This window comes from Podarcis raffonei, chromosome 4 (assembly GCF_027172205.1).
Source record: "Podarcis raffonei isolate rPodRaf1 chromosome 4, rPodRaf1.pri, whole genome shotgun sequence".
Lineage (NCBI taxonomy): Eukaryota > Metazoa > Chordata > Lepidosauria > Squamata > Lacertidae > Podarcis > Podarcis raffonei.
The window spans coordinates 34,290,208-34,316,381 of NC_070605.1; the positions used below are offsets into that span (position 1 = coordinate 34,290,208).

General features: G+C 41.7%; 1 protein-coding gene across 4 annotated transcripts in view; it reads right to left on the reverse strand.

The window, feature by feature from the left end:
* Positions 1–23,424, reverse strand: part of BOC (BOC cell adhesion associated, oncogene regulated) — a 75,165-nt gene extending 51,741 nt beyond the window's left edge. For 2 of the 4 annotated variants that reach the window (XM_053386118.1, XM_053386114.1), the window contains exon 1: positions 9,858–10,193. The gene's annotated coding sequence lies outside the window, so the exon portion shown is untranslated. Of the gene's footprint in view, positions 1–9,857; positions 10,194–10,242; positions 10,391–16,967; positions 17,107–18,181; positions 18,248–23,409 lie in introns of those variants that run through there. The other 2 variants (XM_053386117.1, XM_053386116.1) reach the window with 2 other exon arrangements.
* Positions 23,425–26,174: the final 2,750 nt, after the last annotated feature.

The window sequence follows — 26,174 nt, forward strand, 5'->3', positions numbered from 1 at the left end:
AACCTGGGTTTGTGGTTTGTTTCTCTACAAACAAACCATTCACAGAAGCCAAGGTTTGTTTTTGGCTTACTGCTCATAGTGCAGAGAGACACAAACAAGGAGCCTTGGTTTGGACAACACAGCAGGCCAGACCATGCAGGAGGATCAGGGTGGGGAATTTCAGAAGGCCCCTAATTTCAAAAGCATGCACCAGCATACCTTTTGTTCACGTTAAAACCTTTATTTATTGTAACTATGGCTTAATGTGATGTGCACACCAGGTTAATGTGAATGACTAATAAGAAATAGGCTGGCTTTGGGTAGCTCTACTAGGCCTAGAACCCAGATATGAGGCTGTCTTCCTATAGACTTTTTTCCTGAGAAAATGGATGTCCTCACCACCATCTCTTTCACCACATTCATTTTCCTCTCATCTGGAGAAAATTTATCAAGCCCTTGTGATGACTCAAAGTATACAAATTGCAAGCCATAATCCAATGCCAGCTGCTGTGATTATTCAGTTGCTGCAAGCAACAACATTTCTGTGTTAATCATCTTTCTTCCTCTTTCCTCTCACCTCACCCCCGCAGTCCCCTTTTTTTCAATTAAAACAGCTACTTGGCAGTGAAAAAGCAAGGCTCTTGTCAATCCCGTTCATGTCACGGTATGAAAATATCTGTCTAAACAGCAATAGTCAGCTCAAACTTCCTACATTCTGTGAAGCAAGGCATAACATTTTCCTCATGGTACAAATGAGGAGGGTTAGAGGTATTGCAGTGAAAAGGAACTGATTTAAAAGGTGATCATAATAACATGGTGCCTGTGGTAAAGAAGGGAACATAGAACAGATATTCCATCTCTAATTGAAGAACTCTGACTTTTTAAAGATGGTGACAATCATAACTGTTTCTCTGAAAAAGAAATGCACATTTCTCTTCAGTTGAGGGATGCCACTTGCTGTCAGTATCCTTGATGATGGCTGCTAGTTGCTAAGTACTCCTAAAGGTTTTGGCCTATCAAAATAAGTATGGCAATCTTAACTAATGTGGTACAACAGTTAAGTCAGGGTTTATTATAGGGCCCTTAGGAGGGCAGTAAGATGTCTGCTGCTCTGTCTAATGGTCCTTGTATTATGGGTGGCGAAAGAGTTAACTCCAGGATAACGTCAAAACTTTCTTTTTCCAAGTAAAACACATTTTTGGCACTGTGCCCAATCTGGGGAGGGTCATCTCTCCTCCTTTTCCTTCACCCGCCTTCTCTCCTCAAGGTTCAGAACAAATGAATCTCATTGCCCAACACACTCCACAACTAGTTTCATCTTGGTCCAAGCTCATTGTGTGTTTCAACTTCTGCCAAGAAGATTTAAAGGGAGGGAGGGGAGAAGAAGCTTGTATGTGGAGAGAAGAGAGGGGAGGGGAAACAAAGGAAGGAGAAGAGGTTACTGTATGCTGAATATCCTATAGAAAGAAGTTGGAAATAACAGAGAGGAGAGATTTTGCTCAGAAGATCTCAGATTGTCTTGAAGCCAGGATCAAAGAGGCCACAAGAGACCAGCCGTTGCCCATATGATCCTTCCTTCCCCTACAGCTAGAACTCAGCAGCTTACAATTCTCACTCCACCACCATCCCGCCTCTGCTCTGCTTCTCCTTATTTGCATCCTACTTCTAGCCACTGTCATCCAAGAACAGAGCAGAACTGGCACACATCCTGCCCCACACCCAAGAGCCAGGAACACAGACAACTGTCTCAGAGGATCATTCCTGTGGCTGAAAACAAGAGGGTTGAGTTTCCCACAAACCCAGGATGAATCAGGAGTCATCAGAAGAAGCCAACTCTCCGGGTACTCTTCCTCCCCTCTCCAAGCAGCAGAATTAGAGGCACTTCACAGGCAAAACATGCTGCTCGCAGGCAGAACTGTCTCTTGGCTGTCTCTTAGTGCAGACCCAGGTCATCGAGCCTGAGCTTCCACAGCCGCTGGCTGCCATGAACCATCATTGGCAGGACTGGCAGCAACAGCACCAGATACGTCCTCTGCTTAAGATAATACTCTTGCTGATAATGCTGTTTCAAATGTGCATTTTACATTTGACTTCCTTGAGTAATGTTTTATCTCGAAATGTTAAGATAATTTGTTCTTGCTGCCCTAAATGCACATCCTGTGCTTGATCTTCTTTGTAATGTTTTGTTTTGAAATCTTTCAAGATAAAAGTTTAATTTCCTGTTAATTATGTTTCCTTGAATGCATTCTTTATATCTGACTTTCTTCTGCCAAGTTTTATTCTGGACTGTTTCATTTGATGCTTTAAACCGCTTTGAGTTTTTTTCTTTAAAATATAAAGCGGTATAATAATGAAATAAATAATAATAACAAGAACAACTAAATTGAGGCAAGTCATCAACAATCTCCATTTGTCATGTACCTTTCTTATCAATCTCAGTCAAGGCTGTCTGGGTCTTTGAGAATTAGTGACGTGTGGTTGTGCATTCTCATTCCTTGAATATTCTGTACATTAGTCTTCAACTGGTTGGCATTAAGGTAAGTTGTAACTGCAGTACCACAACCTCCTTTGGATGAATCAGTGAGTGTAAGAAAGCAAGCAGCACAAATGTAAACAGTCAGATAGAATAAAAGGAAGAGTAACAAACAAGATAAAACATTGAAAGTGGACTTCATTTTACAGATTGGTGTTAGAGATGGATCCCAGGGCTAGAAAGAGTGAAAACTATCACACTAACTGCAGCCTAAGGTACCACCTAGGACCTTTTACTATATTAATAGGATGAGTGATCCATGTTCTCCATGTTGGAATTGAGAGCATTTGAACATTAAAAAATAATTCCTACAGATTTTAAATGAGTAAAATGCTGCATGGTTATCACCTTGTTTCTCTAATGTCAACCCTAGAGAAACAGAACAGTGAAACAGCAATTGTTTGTGATCCAGACAGCTGTTATGCACATCACACCGGAAAAAAGGCAGTATCCAAGGAGGAGTCACTGCAAGGGGAAACACTTTGGGAGCAGCAAAGATCCCACCCAAAAGGACTGGGGAAGAAGGTCAATTGGGTCTTCTCACCATCAGTTCTGCAGAGGAGGAATCTAACTCAAAGATGAAGGGTGAAACTATTCCTTTGATCACTACAGTTCTTGCACTGGGGATTTGGTCAAGAAATTCTATCCTCCTTGAAAGATGGTTTTCATTTTTGATGTCTGCCCAAACTCCACCTTCTCTTTCCTCAAGCCTTTCCTCAAGGTTTTTTTTTAAAAAAACCCTTTTTTTACCAAGAATTATTTACATGGATACTTGTTACCTTTTCTACGCTTCTAAACTTTCTCAGCCTAAACTTGAGGTGCGTTTCATGGCCTTTAGTACCCCAAATCAGAAAGCAGGGCTGACCAGCTAAGTTTTGGTTTTTTTAATGTAACATCATTATTTGTTTTTCATTTGTAACACCCTATCTAAGCCTGCTTGCAAGAGCTCCAGAACTTGGCAAGAAATGGCACTGACTTTATTATGGAATCTGACTATCCATTAAGGGGGTTGTTTGTGCACCAAACTATATATTTTTGTGCTCCACCATGGTTGCCACTCATAATGAATGGGAAAAGAGAAATTTACAACATGACAACCTCAAGTCAAACAATGAGTCTGACTTCACAATACAGTTGGGCTGTATGGACAATTTGACACAGGTCTACTGGTCTGTGGTACAAGTTAACACATAGACCAGTTCCAAGTGTTTTATTGTGGAGAGAGTTAGATCTATGCATTATTCCTTTTGGGGTAGACAGAAAGACTGCATAAATGTACAATAATTATTAATAACCCAGAGGCTTCCAACTTAGTGGCAATTGGAAATAATCTTTGTTGCATAATTCTGCCAGAATATTCCCACTCTGATTACTCTGTAAATGAATGGCCTACATTTATTTCATCTACAGTTGGATCCTTCACACAATTCCCCCCCCCAAGTATGTTAAAAAACATTTTCTTTGGCAACTGTACTAAAAATTGACTAATGGATTTGATGTCATTGCCCTTTCCTGCTCCCACCCTCAAATGTTGGTATCGAAAAGTTTCTCTAAAGATAAAGCCAACTTTGCTTTTTGGAGTGGGGAATTTGAAGGAATGGTTTAACAGAGAGAAGATGTAGGAGTCAGTCATCTGGGGTAGGGGGAAGGGTGTGATTGAAGATTACAACAGTCTCTCTGTACAGCTATTGGCTAAAAGTCTAGGTCAGTTGCCTACCTGCTCAAGATCATCAGCTGACCATCTTCAGGGCCAACTCAGCTATGCATAATCCTCTCATGCTTTAGTACAATCTCAAGTTTTCAGGTGGGAAGTCACTTTTTTTATACCCACACTTGTGAAAATCACACCCCGCACACCATAATGTACCACATCTGAAAGAAGACATGAAAGCAAGTCTTCTCTTTGAAGTGATACATTTTGGCTTGTTTCAAACAAGTGGTTTCCTACATGAAAACTGCGTCCTCTGAGAAGACTATACAAACTCAGGCATTAATAGTTTGAATCTCCATTTGTCAAAGTACACGACAGAGCTGACATGCTGCCAACCCACAAAGCACAAGGACACCTTCCCAGAACACCTACAATGGCACCATCTCTCTTTCGATCGTTGCCCATGAACCTAAGGCTCACACACTATTCATTCCCTCTCCTCCTCTCCACATGGGAATTACTTTTAAACAAACAAAGAGATCCCCATTATGTTCACACTTGTGCAACTCTACTTAGTTCAAACAAGCCAGGATTAAATTGTTGTTTAGGATCCTGGCTAGTTTACTAACCATAGTTCAAAATAACCAGAGATCCCAAAATTCAGACATTAACAAGGAATTCTGGTAAGTTTTGAAGAAACAGGTACTTCCAATCTTCCCCTCAGAATTGCATCAGAGGAGAAGAGGGGATCATGTGAGCCCAATCATCATGCATGTAGCATGACCATACATAACACAGGGGTAGCCTGCTACAGGTGGTAGACTACAGTTCCCATCAGCTGCAGCCCACATGGCCAGTGGTCAGAAGGGATGATAGTTATAGTATAAAAGCATATGGTAGCGTGCTGTTGCACTCATGACCTTGTTGGCTTGCCATAGACATCTGGTTGGTCACAGAGAACAAAATGCTGGATTAGATTAGCTTTTGGTCTGGCCAATGGTTAGGGATAATGGGAATTGTAGTCCAGCATCATCTGCAGAATCACAGGCACTTCATCCCTGCACTAAAGACAGCTCTCTTCACACACACTGCACAGTAACCATAGTACATTCCAATGTCACTAGGGAATGTATGCAAATAATCTAACCATATCTGTCTTCTCCATCTGACTGGCATCGCAGAAGGGGACTAAAAATGGGTTCTCAACATTAATTTACAAGCAGACTATGTTAATTTTAACCAAGATTGGGAATAACTGCATTACAGCAGGAAGGTCTGCATGGTTTTGTCGCCTACTCTTGAATGCTTAACCATGGTTCCACTGTTATGATGGAACTGGACCTCTGCAATGTGATGCTGTGATAGAAAATAAACTCCTAATATCATTGTAAGCTGTAATTTTTAAAACGTTAACTCTATACACCTTAAAACATAACTCAGTAAAATCTGCAGAAACAAACTCTATTGCCAGACTACTCTTTGCAGAAAGATGCAAGGCAACATGAAGATCTGTTCCTTTCACAGAATGCAAAATTATTAAGCAAGATGAAGCTTTATTTGCTTCACGAAATTTCCCCAGTTTGCTGAATCATCACTTGCAATAACACATTAACACAGTATATGGTCATATGAATGCTATCAACTTTGGGAATTTTGGTGTTTGTAGATGGAAGCTCAATGAGCTAAAAGTTATCATTAAAGTTCTGCACCAATCTGCAGCAAAACTGGTTTTCAACATTAAGAAATCAAACAATAAGTAAAATCTATCAAAATATACACAGGCATCATCATCAGTTTTTCAACTGGAAAAGTTCAGACTAAAGCTCTTTGAAATAAGATGAAATGTCATAAGATGAAATGTCATAAGCAGGAAGTTCCAACTTAGGCACCACGACTAAGAAGTTCATGGTGGGGAACCGGTGGCCCTCCAGATGTTGCTTGACTTCAACTCCCATCAGCCTCAGTTAGCATGGCCAATGGTCAGAGATGATGTGAGCTGTAGGCCAGCAACATCTGTTGGGCCACAAGCTCCCCACCCATACACCATACTATCGTCAGAAGGTAATGTGACCAAAGCCAACACCCATACCAAGATCACAGCTAGAACATATTCAGCAATGTCTGTCACAGTGACCTCATTCAGACCTAACATTAAACATGTATTTGTATTTATACTATGAATGTATTGAATACTGGATTTTTGTCTGACCCCTTGAAAGTGTAGATAAGTTAAGGAGTCTCAGAGCTTTTCATCAGAAACAGCCAACACCTGTTGCTAAGATAGGATTATTATGCATTGAACTTTTAATGTGCTTAATTGTTTTTGTTTAGAAAGTTCCATTCTGCAACATTGCAAAGTTCAATTTACCGCCATTGATAAAGCAATCCTCCAAGATCAGATTAGCCTGTAAAATGAATATCAAGGAAGGCTATTCAGTATGAAGAACCAATCATTAAAAAGTTCACAAGCTGAACTCACCAACACCCTCCCTAACAGGGAGACTTCCAGATTCATACCAACTTACTATGACTCCTACTGAAGTCAATGGCACAAGTCTCTCATCACCTTTGGGAGCCAAAACAGGCCAAGATAATGAGCTTCCCCAAGTCTACCTCCCTATATCAACAGTAGTTCTTGTGTCTTGCCTATCCATATGGCTGTTATAGGCATGGCCTTAAGCTACTCACCACAAACCAGCCCTTAAGCTATAAAGGTAGAGAGTGTTTTAAATATATATATGGGTTGTGCTTGTTTCCTTTGCCAGCCTATATAAAGAAAGTGTTTTGGTTACTCCTCCTTTCTAGCAATTAAAGATGGGTGTAAATCAATCAGAAAACTGACTCACTCTTTCGCTGTAGCTAAATTTTCAGCATCTCAATACTACTAACCTTTCTTTACCGACAGAAGCGACTGGTTTAACAACTTCTCTTTCACATGATTGTGGCTGCAGTTATTTATTATTGCAAGTTGTGATGAATGCTCTAATGATTTGCATTCATGAGTTAGATATATGTTATCACAGGTTTGTGGGTTAGAAAAGAATCATAGAAGTCAGCTTGAGCAAGGAATAGACTTTCCAGATCTTGTGCTTTGTACGCAGGAATGTATACCACTCCTACCTCAAACTCCCAACTGTCTATGCCTTCCCTTTACAATCTCTGGAAGAAAGAGCTAGGGTCTGTTTGAAACTGCCACATTCTCACATTGTGGACCTTCATTAGTCACTGCAGTGGAACCGCTGGACTGGAAACAAACTACAAACTGAAGACTTAAATGCAAATAGTAAAAGCTGGAACCTGCACTCCGCAGCTAGCGGAGAGTTAATAGGAGCAGAATCTACATTTCTAAGTGGCAAACTTTGCAGAAGACATTATAGAAAGGGTCTGGGAAGATTTATTATTAACAGGATATTTTTCGTGTGTGACAGAGGGGATTAGGATGAATGGGAAGACAGTGTGTGTGTGTGTGTGTGTGTGTGTGTATAAATATATATATATATATAAAATATCCTTCATTGGTTACAAGTAGTTAGGGTGGTATTCTTTATGGGTCAACTCTACGTTAAAAGGGGTTGTGCCTCTGAGGTTTATTCAGCAAGTATGCACCAGTTCAACAACAGATGCAGGACCAATAAAAACTCTCTCTGTTTTGTGACTCTCATTCTTTCAGACTAAGCCAGTGATGTTCTAAAAATCAGTTATCAACAAAGACACAGACACAGACATCAATAAAAATAGCTGGGGAAACATTTGATTATTAAAACAATGACCCCCAACAGAACATGTGGTGCATTGATATAGAACAGTTCAGTTCCATTACACAACCCACAGTGAGGTAAATCCACACCTAAATAGACACAAATCTCCTAGATAGCTGTCATAATATCTGAATCCTTGTTAGAAACAGCCACATGCAATTTAAACTTTACTCTTTAGCTACAAGCAAGGACATTGTGCCTGGACATAACCATCTTCCACAGGTTTCATTATGAAAGTGGTTGGGAAGCCTGGAGCTAAACAGAGAGTGGTGAACAACTCTTGGCTTCCACCTATGCATCTTTCACATAAATATTATCTTATTTTTCCTTCGCTTAAACAAACTATAATATATATATTTAATTTCCAAAAACTCATAGGGAGTTTTACATACATATAGGATGAGCTGCAGGTTTGTAGTTTTGAAGTAATGGGGATGGGATCATAAAAAAACACAAGGAAGTTTTTCAAAATTAGATTTGTTGTACCATAATTCTCAGGAAAATCCCAGTTTACCTAGAACTTTTACAATTTTAACGTAAGCACAATATTAATATAGTTTTGCTATATACAATTACAATATATGGACATCCAGTTTTTAAAAAACTAAAATGTTAGTAAGAGTTTTTAATTAACTTAAGTATTTCAGAAATGAGGGCTCTTGGAAATATTTCTCAAGAACACCAAGGTTACAACCCAGCCAACAGTAAGCACCTTTTTGACCTATTGAAACCAACAGGAGAATTAAGCAGGTGCAGAACTCTCTACCAATGAAATCCCTAAATCTTAAAAGGGCTTAACGGCAGCTGGATTATGCCTAAGGTGTTTACATAAGTTTTGCTACTTGAGGATTCTCCCCACTTTATTAGCAAGTGTTAAATATCCTTTTGAAAAGCTGAACTGGGAAGTTCCTGCAAATAACTTTTACCTCTCAATCACAAGTCTCTGACAAAATCTTACAACCAAAACAAGGCATGTAAGATATAAAATCCTCTAAAATACTTTTCTACCTACTACCGCCAATTTCTTTTTCATTTAAAGATGGAAACAAAAAGTTTACAAAAATAAGCAGTTGAGCAGGCAAATGCAGACAACAAACTTGTTTACTCTGAGCAAACTCATTCATGCATTCTCTATGTTGCAGCAGCCTGCATTGTCACAAGCAAAAGATGCTGCAACATTTACATGCTCCCCCCCATCTTTTCAAGTTTCTAAAAAACTTTTAAATAAATCTACCCTACTGATGCAGGCTTGCTACAAGGCATTTCCTAGATTGCCTTACAAGCCTGAACTAAGATGATAAAGAAAGTTTATTTCTCCCCCATTTCTTTCCTTTTTTTAAAAAAACAAACAAACACATTGCAATCTCTGGTGGACTTTTGGCAAGAGCTGGAGCTGAATTGTACAGAGCAATTGCCAGGTCCTCCATTACTGCCAAGATGATGGCAAAAAAGTGAAACAGCCAGGCTGCAAATCTCACCTGCCCAGTGAAAAACAAACCTGCACAAACCAGAGAAAGTTAAAAGAACCATGGGAAAATCTTGACTTCTTATAAACTCTCAAACTCATCCTACATCTCTCCTCAAAAAAGGAAAAAAACCAAACAACCATGTTCTGTCCTCCCAAATTCCCAACACCACAAATTACTGTTACAGGGGGAAGCCTATGACTTTATTTTGCTCCTCGGTTTTGTTTGATTTTGTTTAAAATCAAACTTTGGGGTTGTTTTGTTGTTGTTGTTGTTGCTGCTGCTGCTGCTACTGCTGCCTCCCTCAGCCAAAATCTCTGATGCTGCTGAAGGGAGAGCGGTTACCGAAAAAGAAAAGGAAAAAAGGAAAAGAAGGGAGTTTTTAAAGATAAGGAAAGAAACAGCAACAAAGAACCCCAAACCCCAAGACTGGGGAGCTCCCAGCCCGGGCAGTTCAACTAGGCACTCACCCAAATAAAGCTGATGTTGAGAATCTGGATGGAGGAGGTTTAAGGGAGAAAGGGAGGCTGTTGTACTTGGGAGCAGGCTGCTTTTAGGAAGAGTCCGCAGCTTCCCTACAAAGCTGAGCGGAAGAGGAAGAAGAAACTGCAGAGAGCCGAGAAAGCCACTGGGATCGAGGCAGCCGGAGCCTCCATATGGAAGAAGGTTTTTTGGATGACTGAACTCTCAAACAATTCCCTTCTTTTTGCTAACCCGGCTCCGAAGCCTCCCAGTCCTGCCCCCGCCTCCCCTGGCGGAGGAGGAGGGGGAAAGGGAGGAGCCGCAGAAGGGGAAAAGGGGAAATGGAACTGCCAGGGGGGAAAGAAAAAGGAAAGTATACTCAAAAAAAATCACCTTCTCTCCCCCCAGAAGAAGTCCGGAGCGGGATGAGAGCAGATCGCCCTCTTGCACCTGAGGTTTAAAGAAGGGAAGGCGAGGTTTCAGGGGATCGCATAGGAAAACCGACACCCCCCCACCCCCGTCACGGCCTCGCCAATCCGAGAGAAGCGGAAGCTGGGAAAGTTGGGCTGAAAAGTTTTGCAAAGAAAGGAGGAGGGTCTCTCCCTCCCTCCCTCTCCCTCCATACCACCCCTTTGCTTTCTGCAGTTGGTATGTGGCAGTCCTCCGTCAAAGCTCCCGATTGCTATTCATCAGTGCTGGGCTGGGAGGGGGTGTAACGAGGCGAGCGGGGGAATCAGGAGCAGCGTCTTTAACTATAGCGGAGGCTCATTTTTTAGAGCACACTAGACTGATCACAGCAGGCTGTTTAGGCAGGGATGTGGAGAGAGGGCAGATCACTCGGAACAATCTGCCGCGCTGTTGGGGGGGGGCGAGACCCACGAGGTTGCCTAGATGCGGCTCCTACTAAACAAGTTACCTCCCCTTCTCCTGGAAAGTTAGCACCGCTAACAGAAGCCCCCTTGGATCGCTTCCCTCGATTGCACATAAGAAAGTTTGTTGAATGGTGTGCATTGCGTATACGACATTGTAGAACTGAGGGCCATCGCGTCTTTCCCCAGGGCACCTTAAGTTATTTGTTTATAAATTTAAACAATGTGGTTATGGCATATTACAAGCTATGGACAGGAGCAGGGAGGGTGCAGCCCGCCAACAAGAGGGGACAGGTTGCACAGGGAATTCGATAGTGTAGGCAGGTCCAAAGGACCTGTTCACTGAGTGAGCGGTCGACCAGTTTTGCTTGCACAAAGTTTACGCAAAGGTTAGATTACAGTGGTACCTCTGAGTGTGAACGGGAGCCGTTCCAGAGGCCCGTTCGCAACCTGAAAGGAATGCAACCTGCGTCTGTGCATGCGCATGTCACGATTCGCCACTTCTGCACATGCACGTGATGTCATTTTGCACATCTGCGCATGCGCGAGCGGTGAAACCCGGAAGTAACCCTTTCCGGTACTTCCGGGTCGCCGCAGGACACAACCTGAAAACGCTCAACCTGAAGGTTGATGTATGACTGTATATTCAAACTTTCTAGCATTCACTGATTTGCTCGCAGGGCCATAATGCAAAAGGAAGGCCAGCTAAGGTGAAAACATGATGGAGGGTTAGAAGTAATAATTATTATTTATACCCCACCCATCTTGCTGGGTTGTAAAGGGTTGATAGAGAGAATTTCTTCTTCTCACATAAGAACTCAGGCCACTTCCACAGGACCCACTTATTATGCATTCATCCTGATTTGTTTGCACGAAGTTCACAGGGTGGTTAGACAGTGCTGACTATTCTATTCATTCTGATGTGTCTCTGGGAGGGTTATACAGCACTGTCAAGCAACTGTCATCCCACACTTTCCAGTGTGTTCCCCCATAATTTTTCTTCTTGCAAAATATGCAATGGCAGGGGGAAGGATTGTTATGCAAGAGCACCAAATGCTCTTTAATTGCCCAAGCTACCCTTGGAGGTATGTGATTGAATCCCACTGGAAAACAGCAACTGTCCAGAAGCACTCTCAGGGTCACCCAGTGAAATGGATTGGTGGTAGATTCAGAAGTGACAAAAGAAAGCATTTCTTAATCAGATTTCTCCATCTGATATGGCAACTCATCCTGGACCTATGGAATTCACAGTCATGATGGCGATGGCCATTGGTTTAGAATGACTTTAAAAGGATATTAGACAAATTCATGGAGGTTAGTCTATCAATGGCTATTAGGCATAAGAAGCCTGTTGGATCAGGCCAAAGGCCCATCTAGGCCAACAACTTGTTCTCATAGTCACCTACTAGAAAGCCCACAAGCAAGACCTGGGTGTACAACACTCTCCTCACTTACAATTCCCAACAACTGGTATTCAGAGGCATATTGCTCTGAACAGAAGCTGAACATAGCCATCCTGGCTGTATGCTTCATGAATTTGTCTTATCCTCTTTTTAAGCCATCCTAGTTGGTGGATATCACCATCTCTTGTGGGAGCAAATTCCATTGTTTACCAATGCGCTGTATGAAGAAGTATTTCCTTTTTTCTATTCTGAATCTTCCAATATTCAGCTTCATTGGATGTCTCCAAGTTCTAGAATTATGAGAAAGAGAGAACATCTCTCTGTCCACTTTCTGCACACAATGTATAATTGTATACACCACCATCCTGTCCCCATTTACTCACCTTTTCTTTCAAATAAAAAGCTCCTAAAATTGTAACCTCTTCTCATTGGGAGGTTGCTCCAACCCTTTGATCATTGGTTGCTCTTTTCTGAAACTTTTCCATCTCTACAATATCCCTTTTGAGGTGGGACAACTAGAAGAATATACAATATTCCAAGTGCAGTCATACCATAGATTTGTGTAAAGGTATTATGATATTGCCACTTTTACTTTCAATCCCTTTCCTAATGTACCCTAGCATGGCATTTGTCTTCTTCATAGCTGCTGCACACTGGGTCAGCATCTTCATTGAGCTAAGACTCCAAGGTTTCGTCTGTCACCGCCAGTTCAGACCCATGCGCCTATGTGTGAAATTTGAAGTTTTTGCCCCAACACTTTGATCTGATCCAATAGAGCTCTTCTTGCATTCTTACACACTTTTGTCTTCAGATCATGAGACCTGGCTACAAAAAATTAAAAATAAAATCTTGCAATTAGAAACAGTCTGAAACTGTTTCAGACCTCAACAGGTGACATCTGGTTAAGTATGCAACTCACTTGATCTACGACCAAAGTCTAAGTAGTCTCAGGACTTCCAAGAATAGCTTGGTCCGTGACCTGGCCATGAGTAGAGTCAATCACAAAACAAGGATAAGAGCTGTGTTATTCCACTAGTTGTCAAAGAAATTTTAAAGTAAAACATGGAGTAAGTTGACTCCATTTTAGAACGAAATAACTTGCCCAATAATTGATATAAATAAGAGTGGTTTTGAATGCGGAGATGGTGTATTTGTCTGAACACAATATCTCCCTGACCACATGGTCCTCATCGAATTCCTATTTGAAAGGAGAATTTGGATCACAGGGTTTGGGGAATCCATGTTCAAATAAATGTGGCTCACAGCTTATATTAAGCGGGAGACAGGCTAGATCTTGGCCCAGTATACCTGAAGAAGCGTCTCCACCCCCATTGCTCAGCCTGGACACTGAGGTCCAGCGCCGGGGGCCTTCTGACAATTCCCTCACTGCGAGAAGTGAGGTTACAGGGAACCAGGCAGAGGGCCTTCTCGATAGTGGTGCCTGCCCTGTGGAACACCCTCCTAGCAGATGTCAAGAAAATTTACAACTGCCTGACTTTTAGAAAACATCTGAAGCTCTGTTTAGGGAAGTTTTTAATGTTTGAGTCTATATTTAATATTCTGTTGGGAGATGCCCAGAGTGGCTGGGGAAACCCAGTCAGATGGGCGGGGTATAAATAATAAATTATAATGATGACGACGACTCAGGACTTAGCCACACCTCTGTTTGCCCTGCACTTTCCCCCCAGGAAACCCGATCTTTAGCGCTGTATCAGAACAAACTTCAATAGGGTTTCCCATGAATTGCCATTCATTCCAATTTATTGCTAAAAGGCGGGTTTTCCAGCAGAAAGTGGCACAGGGCAATGGGGAAACTGCTTGGACCTGTACTTTTTAGGCACAGGACAAGTGGAAGTTTGGATGAGTCCACACTCCTAACCTAACTGTTTAGGGTGAGGGAGTATAATCTGAACTTTCTTTAATGAACAAGCTTGTAATCTATTTACCTTCCCTTATTAATGTGAGTTCCATGTGCTGACTTTGATACTGATTCAGCTTGCAAAGCTGCTTCATGCCTTTGATTCTCTAGGATGGGAGACAGAGATGTTTTTCTACATAACACCACTAGAACATTGCAAAAAAAGGCATGAGTTGTGTGCACATTAACTTGCATTACCCAGGAATCAAAACTTTGAAAAAGATCCAGGGAAAACAAATAATAAGACCTGAAGCAGTAATTTTTTTTCTGCTTTAATGTTTTCTATGGAAGGTGATAAAGCAACATTTTTGTTCCCTTACCGGAGTGGAAGCTCTTTTTGATGGCGGTGGTGATTATTTTAAATAAGGTAGTTTAGGCAACACTTTTTAAAGATATATAAATATGAAACACCTCAGTACGCACACAAAAACAGACTGTATTGGTGGGAATAAAGATGAACCATGTTAGAGATTCCTCCTTCCCTGTACTGTTCACAAACATAAGAATGTGTGTACAGTATTCACATTCAGAGAAAGTCTCTTTTTATGTTGGTATTAGTTTCTATTTGCGTGAATGGACTCAAAATTTGTCACCTTATTTGTGTTGAATTTCTCAAGTGGGACAATGCTGCACCAGATGAACAATCTAATCTGGCCTAAAGTACATTCCTATGGTTTCTTCAGAGTTCCTGTTGTGTTTATAAGTGATTTGCTTAGAATAGAAAAACCTCATTAAACTAACTAGTGGGGTTTCACATGTGGCCATTCTTGAAAGTAGATTCAAGTAAACTCCTTTTGCACTGCTGGCTAGCTTTTTGCAGTCCTCTCACGGTAGGTAGCACATGGATTCCTGCTCTGTGAAACAACGTATGTTCAGAATTGTAAGCCCACAAGAGTTTGGCAGGCTTCTAAGATCAAGTCTGATAAATCTTGGTTAGTCTACATCAGTGGTGGGGAACCAGTGGCCCTCCAGAGGTTATTGAACTATAACTCTCATCAATCTCAGCCAGTGTGGCTAAAGGTCAGTGATGTGAGTTATAATACAGCAACAGCTGGACAGCAACAGGTTCCCCACACTGGTCTACACTGAACATCTATTAGAACACTGTTCACATCCACACCATACATTTAAAGCACATGACTTCCCCCCCAAAAATCCTGGAAGTCATAATTTACCCCTCACAGAGTTTACAGTTCCCAGCACCCTTAACAAGCTATAGTTCATAGGATTCTTTTGAGGGAAGCTGTGTGCTTCAAGGGTGCACTTAATGTGCTTCAAATCCATGGGGTGGGTAAAGTCTCTTGTACACAGACACCTTCCTTGAGATTATTCCAGAAAATCTCCTGCTTTTTTTTTTTTTTTAAAAAAACTATATGAATACACCCAAGTGTGGAATGAGTTCTAGGTAATGCCAAAATTTGTAACCCTCTCACCCACCGTTCAGAGTTATTTCATGTTAGAGAGCCATGCCAATGGCCTCCTAGAAGGCCAATCAGTTTAATAGCCCAGGGCAGATATTCACACCTAGAATGTTGTCTCTACTAGTCTCTGATTTTTCTTGCCTTTCTGGTACAGTATAGCTTCCCAGGGTTCAATCCTACTGTGGGAGTGGGAATTAACTAGGATTAACAACAAAAGTAAAGAGGTAAGCTACAAGTGAATCAGCCAGGGTGTCTGACAAGTATGTACAATCTTCGTGGTGGATTCTTGGAAATGTGCTCAATATTGTGTCTCCCCCCCCCCTCTGTTGTAATGTGTTGTTTCTTTAAGTGGGTGAAGGGCAATGATTTTTCTGCATTCAAAACAAATTGTTAAGATACCAGAGAATGTCCAATATCAGCAACTTCTGAATTCTGGAGTTTTCATTGTTGACACTTGCCCTGTATAAGCTCCTTGGTGGAGCTTATCCCCACAATAATTTCCAGCTTCTGGCTTGGAAGGCTATTCCCATGCCTTCGCTAGATGCATGGTAGAAATAAATTCAATAGGTGAAGCATCACCCACCATAACTTTGAAATGATGGGGAAAGCAACACCTGGCAAACCTCTCTCTACCATGCAGATATTCAAGGCACAGAAGAAGTCACTGGGTCATAGAATCTAACAGCTGGAAAGAGATTCAAAGGTCATCAAGTCCAACCCCACGCTGATGCAAGAAATTTACTGCTACAGCACCCTTGAGAGGTGTGTTATACTGTGATGTTCTTTGTGGTATTTTGGAGGTAAACACTTCCATATGTCAGCAACAGGATGAGTTAACAACAGGATGAGTTCTCCATAAAAGTTTATGTTCTTAAATGCCATTCTGACCATCTAAGCTTTGTTATTTGGAGGTTTAAACTTGCATGCAAGCATTTTAACACTGACTTCTGAGCATGTGGTTTGCATCTGAAACTACAATAGTACAGGCACGGCCTTGGAAGGCAAGAGTGTGTCTGAAGCATATGACATCATGTGTAAAACAAGGTGGGACCAGGAAATCTTCACATCCTGTCCACATATAGATAAAAGCTTATTGTTTCTATCACTGCTAACACTTATAATGTCTAACAATGGGAATGAAGCATAATTTCTGCTATACCGATGAGAAATGAAGTAGTTATATTTCAAAATTACCTTTCATCAAAACGAATCAGATCGTCTCAGATTTTGAGCTTGGGGAATTTTGGTATGTTGGACGGCCTATAACGTTTCTTCTTTTGTGTTCCTTTAATTTTGTTTAGATTCGCATGCAGGATTACCATATTTTATAATCATTATTTTCCCTGGCTTGTATATTCTGTGATTTTAATTTATACTTTGTCCGTACACCTTTAAAAGGGTCGGTCGATTGAATCTTTAACAAAGGCTTCCTTTTTTTCCACAGTGTTAACATCTATTTAACATCAGTGACTGATTAACAAAAACAGTTTTAAGATTTTCAACTCACTGCTCAAAAATGGATGGCTTCTCTCTGCTTCCCCAGTTACTTCAAAACTCTGCATCCTCAGAGCTGCCGAAACTCCAGCTGTTTGATATTGTGTTGCTGAAGGTGGGGGGCACAGGAGCACTCCAGATGAAAGATGGTGCTGAAAAGAAATTGAACAGTGGTGTTTCGATAAGATCCTCAGTGGGAAACGGGCTCCTTTAAATTTGCTCATTCAGGCTGTTGTGCCAGTGAGATTTCTCATACATCCTGCTATGGTGAATTTATTCACCCTCCCAGGCCATCTAATTCTGAATGAGCAAATAAACAGGATAGTTGAAGTGGGGAGGGAACGAGACTGCACCCCAAATCAGAACCCCAAATCCAAAAACTATGACAAAGTCAGATTCTGATCTGAATTTTGTGATTTGTTTTTATCTCTAACAATGGAACTCAAATAATTACATGCTTCCAGCTAGCAGAAGTTCAGAGGTAGAAATGTACGGTATTGATTTACCACTAAAAAAGAAGAAAAGGTCTGCAGTTTTCTCAGCACTGTGGGTTGGTTTCTTTGTTTAAGGCCCAAATCGTGAATTTCATATTGTAAAAATGTTAGATTTTTAAACTATTGAAAAGCAAAAATTGAGTTTGGGCAGCCAATAACCCAAATGGAAATAAAATCTGGGTGAGAGTTGGAGAGAATAACAACTGTAGGGTAATGTGTATATAATGTCTACCAGTGAATACATTTTTAAGCCTTTTTTTAAAAATGTATTGTTGGCGTGTTGGGGGTCTCCAGAACATGTTGGTGGTGAGATGATTAAGGAGAGCTTTTATTATTTCATTATGAAGACCAGCTAATCTGAGGGAGACAGCCTGCATTAGAAGTGATCAGAAGTCACTCCACTGCTATAAGAGAGACAAGGATCACTTTCAGAATGAAGTGAATAAGAAGCCCTTAGCTTAAAGACTTTAGAAGCTGGTTTCACTTTGTTTACTTTTGTTATAAGGCTATTTGTTCGTTTGATAATCCATAGGAAATGGGATAGTTTCTCTCTGGAATTAAACAAACAAACAAAACCTTGTTTGGTCAGTGAAAAGATTAGAAAAGAGTTTTAGAGAAGGGATTCAGGAATTAGACATCTTTTGACATAAAAGCAAGAGAAAATTAAACAAGAAATTAGAGAAGATAAAGACTGAGGGGGGCTGTGTAAATGAAACTGTGGGAGTTTACTTACACATTGCAAAAGTGTCTTGTTGGGTTTTCAAATCCTCCATTGGTGAATTGATCCTGACTGATCTGCCTTGGTGTAAAAATCAAACAACATGGTATTTTATTGAAGAAAGCAGAACAGACTTACGTAGGAACAACTAAAACAGTATTTAAAACAGTACAAAAAAATGTAAAGATTTAAAGTCTGACCAAACTGCGGGAGGCAGTGGAAGACAGGAGTGCCTGGCGTGCTCTGGTCCATGGGGTCATGAAGAGTCGGACATGACTAAATGACTAAACAACAACAATTTCTTACACATGGTTTTTAAACCTTTTCACCCAATTGGAAATGTTTTAATAAGCCTGTAGGCAGCTCGAAGGGATGCGGGTGGCGCTGTGGGTTAAACCACAGAGCCTAGGACTTGCTGATCAGAATGTCAGTGGTTCGAATCCCCGCAACAGGGTGAGCTTCCGTTGCTCAGTCCCTGCTCCTGCCAACCTAGCAGTTTGAAAGCACATCAAAGTGCAAGTAGATAAATAGATACCGCTCCGGCGGGAAGGTAAACGGCGTTTCTGTGCACTGCTCTGGTTCGCCAGCAGCGGCTTAGTCATGCTGGCCACATGACTCGGAAGCTGTACGCCTGCTCCCTCGGCCAGTAAAGCGAGATGAGCGCCGCAACCCCAGAGTCGGTCACGACTGGACCTAATGGTCAGGGGTCCCTTTACCTTTACCTTTAGGCAGCTTGAAGGTGCTGGGAGGTTGACACAACTGCAAGCATTAACAACTCATCCATCCTGAACACTCTCTAATCTCAGGTTTGAAATCTTCTTTCTGGACAGAAGATCTATCAGAAAAAACTCCACCTGCTGCAGAAAAAGTAGGTGGCATAGAGTCTTCCTCCACAAGGAACATTTCTGGTTCAGTTGAGAAAGTGAGCATTGTGTTCTTGGATGTAGAGTTCAGCAGCCTGCCATCTGAAGGGCTACAGGCTCCCCATCCCTAATATATAGCTTTCCCAAGCAGACTTCCATCCAGGCACTGACCACACAGACAACTGTTTAGCTTCAGCAAAATGGCTGCATTATGTGCTTTTAGACCATAGATGTTCCATCATACCTGACCATTGGCCATGTTGGCTGTGCCTGATGGGAAGTAGAGTTGTGTGTCATCAGCATATTGATCACACTTTGCCCCAAAATTCTGAATAACTGCGCCCGGTGGCTTGATGAAAATGTTAAACAGCACTGGGGACAAGATGGTACCCTGTGGCACACCACAGTGCAAGGACCATGGAGCTGAAACACAGTTTCCCAATGCTACACTCTAGACATGACCTTGTAGGTAGGATCAGAACCACCAATACACATCCCACAAAGCCAATCCAAGAGGATACCATGGTCAATGGTATCAAGGGCTGCCAAGAGACTGAAGCAGAGTCACACCCTCTCTATATCACTCTTGATATGGGTCATGATTCAGCCCCCAAACCACACCTGACCCCAGGTAATACTGTATACATCCTCCAGGAATATATCCTTCTCTACCACCTGCTATTTGCAACCAGGTGGTAGTTGTTACAAACCATAGAATCTAGAGTGGGCTTCTTCACAAGTGTTTAATGGAAGAAGGCACCACTCTGTCACATAAAGAAACATTCACCACAGCCTGGACCCATCTGATCAACCCTTCCCAACTGGCATGCATCATTGCAAGAATCTTGTCTGCAGCACCGAGCCTCATAAACTGAAATCAGTCCCACAGAGTATCGGAAGACACTGCATTGAACACCTCAACTAGATTCGCAACGTGGCTTGCAAGGTGCTGCAGAGTTGAGCAACTTTGTCCTCAAAAGTGAAAACCATGAGCAGAGAGAATCTTCTGCGTGCATAGTTGTGACTATGAGGAATCTCTGCAAGTATTATAGCCATGAACGTAAGTTAGGGTCAGGGTCTCTTTCTTCCATGTACATTCACTAGAACATCTGAAAGCGGCTTCCAAAAGTGGGTTGTGTGGCAGGCATGGTAAGTTACAATTTGTGCTTGTAGCAAACTATTCAGATAACTTGGCCTCTCTGTAAAATACAATCTGGAAAGAAAGAAAGAAAGACAGTCCACCACAGTTAAGAATGGCCATTTTAACTGGCCCTTGTCTACCATGTTCAATGACTTCGTAATGTATTTATTTGCTTCTGTTTGTCTTTGTTGCTGTGATCAGTGCTCCTCCCCTTTTTTGCAGCTTAAGAAACTTGAAATTTGAACGATGCAGGCTCAATGTTTCTTTGCTTCTAAAGTTTATATTTTAAAACATAAATTCCATTTTCAAGATGTGAGGTTGTTTAACTTTCCTAATCTTTTCAACTTGTCTTCCCCTCCTTCTGCTCACATCCTGAGTGTGAATCATAGTTGGATTAATCCGGCATGAAGTACATTGTGTGTGAGCAATAACAGACTTACTAAAGTGTACAGCTTTGATAAAAGGCAGCCTTGATGACTTCTGTCAGGAATCCCCCAGAAATCATGTGGGGTGGTGGTGGGGACAAATCTCCCACCAACCAACCTATGCACTGGTTACCGCACTTAGAGCTATGGGAGGCACCTCAATGAGCATGTCAGGAAATCTCCATAGTGTTTTAAGTCCCCTCAGCCCACCTCAAAGAAGAAAGAAATCTTTCTTTTTCAAAAAAACAAAACAAAAAAAACACCTGCCTCTTTCTTTCCCTGCAACGCAAAACATTCCATGGACTGCATGGTGACCTACAAAATTGCTAGGTCAGACCAAATCCCATTGCTCCTGTCCGCCACATTGCCTCAGCAGAAGTGAACCAAATTGTCTCTTCTCTGCTTAGTTGCTAGGGAGGGGTTCATGCAAGTATGTTAATGGGTTTAGCAAACCCTCGGACTATGAGATGAAAGAGACTTGCCAGCTTCCTTAGTTCATCTTCAAGTTGACTCTCCCTTCCCCCTTTCTTTGTCTTTTCTGGCTGATCATGTTCCCACTTCATTACATCAAGTATGCCAAATTTTACCTACTCGTGGAAGGCTGCTTTGCATTACAGATACTTCACCGATGGAAGACATTTTATCCTTCACAACCACAACCTCTCCCTGTAAAATACCCCTTACAGAGCAAACTTATACATCTCTACTCAGGAGTAAGCTCACTATGCACAGTGGGACTTCCTTAAGCAGCGTGGCTCTGAATATTGGTTGTGGTGGAAGAAGACAAACAGGAGAGTGCTGTTTGTTGTGCTTGGGTCCTGCTTGTGGGTTTTTCATTGGCATCTAGTTGGCATCGGCTGGCTATTGTATGAACAGACTGCTGGGCTAGATGGGCCTTTGGTTTGATCTGGCAGGGCTCTTCTTTCGTTTGCATATTCTAAAAGTGTGTTCAGGATTTCGGCCTTAGTGGTCCTAGTATTTGTCACTATTGAAATACGGAATATTTACCTTATATCAGGCAAGACTATCCGTTTAGCCCAGTTATGCTTTTTCTGACTGGCATTAGTTCTCTAGGGCCTTGGGCTGAGGCATTTCATTGACCCTTTCAACTGGAAATACCAGGGATTGCACCTGAAATCTGTTGCACTGAAAGTATGTGCTCTACCACTGAGCTATGATTCCCCTCTCCCGCATTTAATGTGGAAAGTATTTACTTCGTCCTGTTTTTAGCTGTCGACTCTCTTGATTGAATCTGTCCATTTTGGTTTCTCTTGGCTTATCGTTTTTCAATTTTAAGTTCAATTCTCCACATACCCATGTAAGTTTACAATCTTTTTTTAAAAAAAGTCCTTGTGAAAATTTACCAACATTTTAGTGCAATTTCTCCTGATAGACATATTTTTGTATGTACTTTTGCCAAACATACACATTTTTGCAAAGCAGTTTTCCCTAATATAAAGCATATTGTATGTTATTTTCACTAACAGATCTGTTTGTTTCATAAAAAATTGTTTCATAAAATTTATATAAATCTTGATTGTAGAAAAAACACACCTCAAAGCAGTTTCTGTATTTTGCATTTGCCTTCATATATGCATTTCTGTAAAACTACTTGAGCAGAAAACTGCCCTGCAAAAATCTGAGAAGTGAGAATTTCAATTTTCAGTTTGTGCATTGTTCCAGAAAGTGTAAATTTGATAGATGCACCCTTAAATGTGAACTGAATAAAATTTCCTCCTTATCCCTACTTGTCCCACAGCACCAGGCTCTAAGTCAACTGTTGCTGGTGGCAACCAGCACCTCCATGTAGTATTATCCTTCTCCCCCATAACATTAGGAACACTCACTGTCCTGGCTCTTCTGGGATGAAGAAGTTAAACATGAAATCAGTGTGGTACATAGCCAAAGAAAAGGGACAGCAGGTGGATTGCATGGCTAGGCTAGCTAAGATGTTGATCTAACATGGCCCCTGCCTGCTTGATTAAGAGCTAAAAAAATTCCCCCTCGACATGGACAGCACCTTTCAGCAATCCTGTTAGCCAGCGCTCTTCTTCTGGGGGGGCAGTGCCGGTACTGAGTGCCCATGAGTACCCCCAGAAGAAAGCATTGCTGTTAGCTACAATAAAGCCTTCAGGACAGGCAGAAACATAGCTTTGAGGGGCATGTTAACAGTAACCTTTCATGAGTTTTTGGGATAAGTCGGGCTCTCGTTCTAAATCCATATATAAAAACCACAAACACAAGAGGATGAGCAAGCCCATCAGATATAACTGCATGTCTTTTGCCTCTTAGACAGCGACAGGTAAAGTTGTTGGTTCAACAGTCTACCTATATTTTAAGGACACATGTTTTGTTACATGGGTATGAAATGAAGTAATATGTTCCTGGCTATACCACCCACTGGGTTCATCTCTAAAGCACTATCTCCATCTCAAAGCAAGCAGAAGAATCAAATGTCCTGCTTAAGACCTTTATATATTGCTTAATTACATTTCTAAGCAATGTATATAAAAATAAACCCTATAGCAAATAAAATAATAAAACGTCATCATCAAACCAAACATTACCTTAAAATGCCTGCTGGAATAAGAGTTTTTGCCATGTGCCTGAAGTTCAGCAAGAAAGGCGCCAGTCTAACGTCAGTCAGGAAGGAGATATCAGTCACAGGCTGGGGCCCACAATATTGAATGGTCAGTCTTCAAAACTTTTAACAAACATTTCTTTCCTGGAGCTAATTCTAAGAAACTTCTGATATTCTGCCTACATTTTATTCATTCATTTCATTTCATCTCATTGCTCCAACTTTTTACTGACCTGGACCACCCAAAACAAATGCTCTTCCTTCTTGATGTTGAGTCCAGTAGCTCAGCAACCAATGCTTATTTAGGCCATCATTCTCCTTCACAATTCTGAAGAAATTCCACTGCTGTGTACAGACTGGGATTGGCAAGAATATCTTATAAAATGAAAAAGAGAACAAGACTCCTGCTAGCATTCTTCCATAAATTAGCTCCTGCTGCAGTGTCTTAGACATCATTCTTAAATAGCACCAAAACAACTTAAGTGATTTTGCTAACGGCATGTTCCTATGGGTCCTATAAATCAGGCATAGGCAAACACAGTCCTCCAGATGTTTTGGGACTACAACTCCCATCATCCCTGACCACTGGTCTTATTAGCTAGGGATGATGGGAGTTGTAGTCCCAGAACATCTGGAGGGCCGAGTTTGCCTATCCCTGCTATAAAGCCTTATCCAACACTTTAACCATCACACACCACACCAGCTCTCATGGCATTCTGGTGGCAGTTGCAATGGGTTTGTTTATCAGCAACGTGAAGCCTGACAGCTTCTAAATAAGTGGCTCCTAGCACCACTCCCTATTTGCGCTTCCTTTTTTATGATGTAAGCAGAATTGCAATCAACTTTCCACACCATTGAGAATATTGGGCTTTCTTTATGTGAACACCCCACTATGTTTTGTTCATACCAGTTAGTGTTGCACAGCTGTTGTGGATGTGCTCGTTTGAACCTCAGCACACATTTACTGTTAACTCTGGCGGTAGGAGCCATTTTATTACTCTGTTTATTTTTTTAAAAAGTAGTCTTTTACTTAGTGCTAAAATACTTTTTGCAAGTATAGCACATCTGGATCCCAAGGTACTTTAAAGTGCTTTAATTGAAGTTGGACATCAATTGGAGAGGTCTGGGAGAATGGAATTATGTTAATTTACAGAAAATTCAGAGCATGCGTGCGTGCACACACACACACACACACACACACACAGAGTGAGAGCACTAAGAAGCCCCAAATTGTTTTCATTAATATAGATCTCACACAGTTCTGTCAAATCAGAACTCTGTAAAAAATATTTTTTTTAAGAACAAGCAAACTACAGTTTAATCCTGTAAGCAGGAGATGAGTACACAACATATTCAGGATATTTTCTGCAAGGTTCCACCCAGTGTTATCAACAACAAGCCCTGTAATAGCAATGCATATGGTAAGTGGAAAAAAAAGTAGTGGGTGGAATATCATGTGCCATTTCCACACATAAAATATCTGAACTTCTTCTTATGATAATGCCCCCGTTTAGACAAATCCCGGGAGAAGAGAGGTATGCTGTTGATGTTGTAGATCTTCCCTAAGCTGTGTCCATGTGTGATTATTCCTCATGATTACTCCTCAAGAGCAAGTCACAACAGCAAATGCACTTTCAATGCACTGCTTTTTTGAAGCTTAATTCTGAATATATCCGAAAGCAGGTCTTTGACCCCTATGGTAAACCCCGAACCTCCCCACTGAACTCTCATTTCCCACAACCCCAACATCTATGGCAGCTGCTTCAATTTACAGTGGTACCTCGGGTTAAGTACTTAATTCGTTCCGGAGGTCCGTTCTTAACCTGAAACTGTTCTTAACCTGAAGCACCACTTTAGCTAATGGGGCCTCCTGCTGCCGCGCCACTGGAGCACGATTTCTGTTCTCATCCTGAAGCAAAGTTCTTAACCTGAAGCACTATTTTGGGTTAGCAGAGTCTGTAACCTGAAGCGTATGTAACCTGAAGCATATGTAACCTGAGGTACCACTGTACTAGCATCATTGAGACCCACCAGGAGTGTTCCTATTTGTAGATCACATGTGGCAGTACTGAGAAAAGATACTGATCTTCCTCTGTAGGAGAATGCAGACACTGATCACCTGTATAAGCGGCTTCAATTCCTACAAGAGTAATGAAAAAAAATCTTTTCATTAAAAAATATGTTTAAAAAGCTAAGAAACTTGCTACTGTACCACCAACACAGACAGTCCACATACACATTTCCTGTGTTGCTTGGAGCCGAAACTAGTATTCACAGCAAAGTTCTCACTGACTTGGCAAAGTTCACCATTCTGGATGGCACGCAGCTTTGCCTTCTGCAAAAATTGGTGTGAGCTTGGATTAGCCTGGTGCCACCCACTGCCAATGTTGTTGAATTGCAATATCTCCTGCTGGGAATGTCTGGGCCTAGGTTAGCTGCGAGCCCCTTAAAATCAATATGCACCACAGAATGGGAAAACTGATTTTTCCCTGGCAGGGATGCCTCACTTTATTAAGTTAGGGTCATCATGTTTATGCTTCCAGACAGCCCCTACATGCTCCCCGATTTTGGGATCGCTCACAGTACCGCTCTCTCTAAACCAATGTTAAGTTTTATTAAAGGTTATGTAACTCTCAGGCTGTGGCCTCTCTCTCCTCAGTAGGGTGGCCATGGGTCCTAATTTATTGAGGACTATCCCCTATTTAGGGACGTGTGTGGCGCTGTGGGTAAAGCCTCAGTGCCTAGGACTTGCTGATCGTAAGGTCGGCGGTTCGAATCCCCGCGGCGGGGTGAGCTCCCGTCGTTCGGTCCCAGCTCCTGCCCACCTAGCAGTTCGAAAGCACCCTTAAGTGCAAGTAGATAAATAGGTACCGCTTTATAGCGGGAAGGTAATGGCAATTCCGTGTGCTGCGCTGGTGCTGGCTCGCCAGCTGCAGCTTCGTCACGCTGGCCACGTGACCCGGAAGTGTCTTCGGACGGCGCCGGCTCCCGGCCTCTT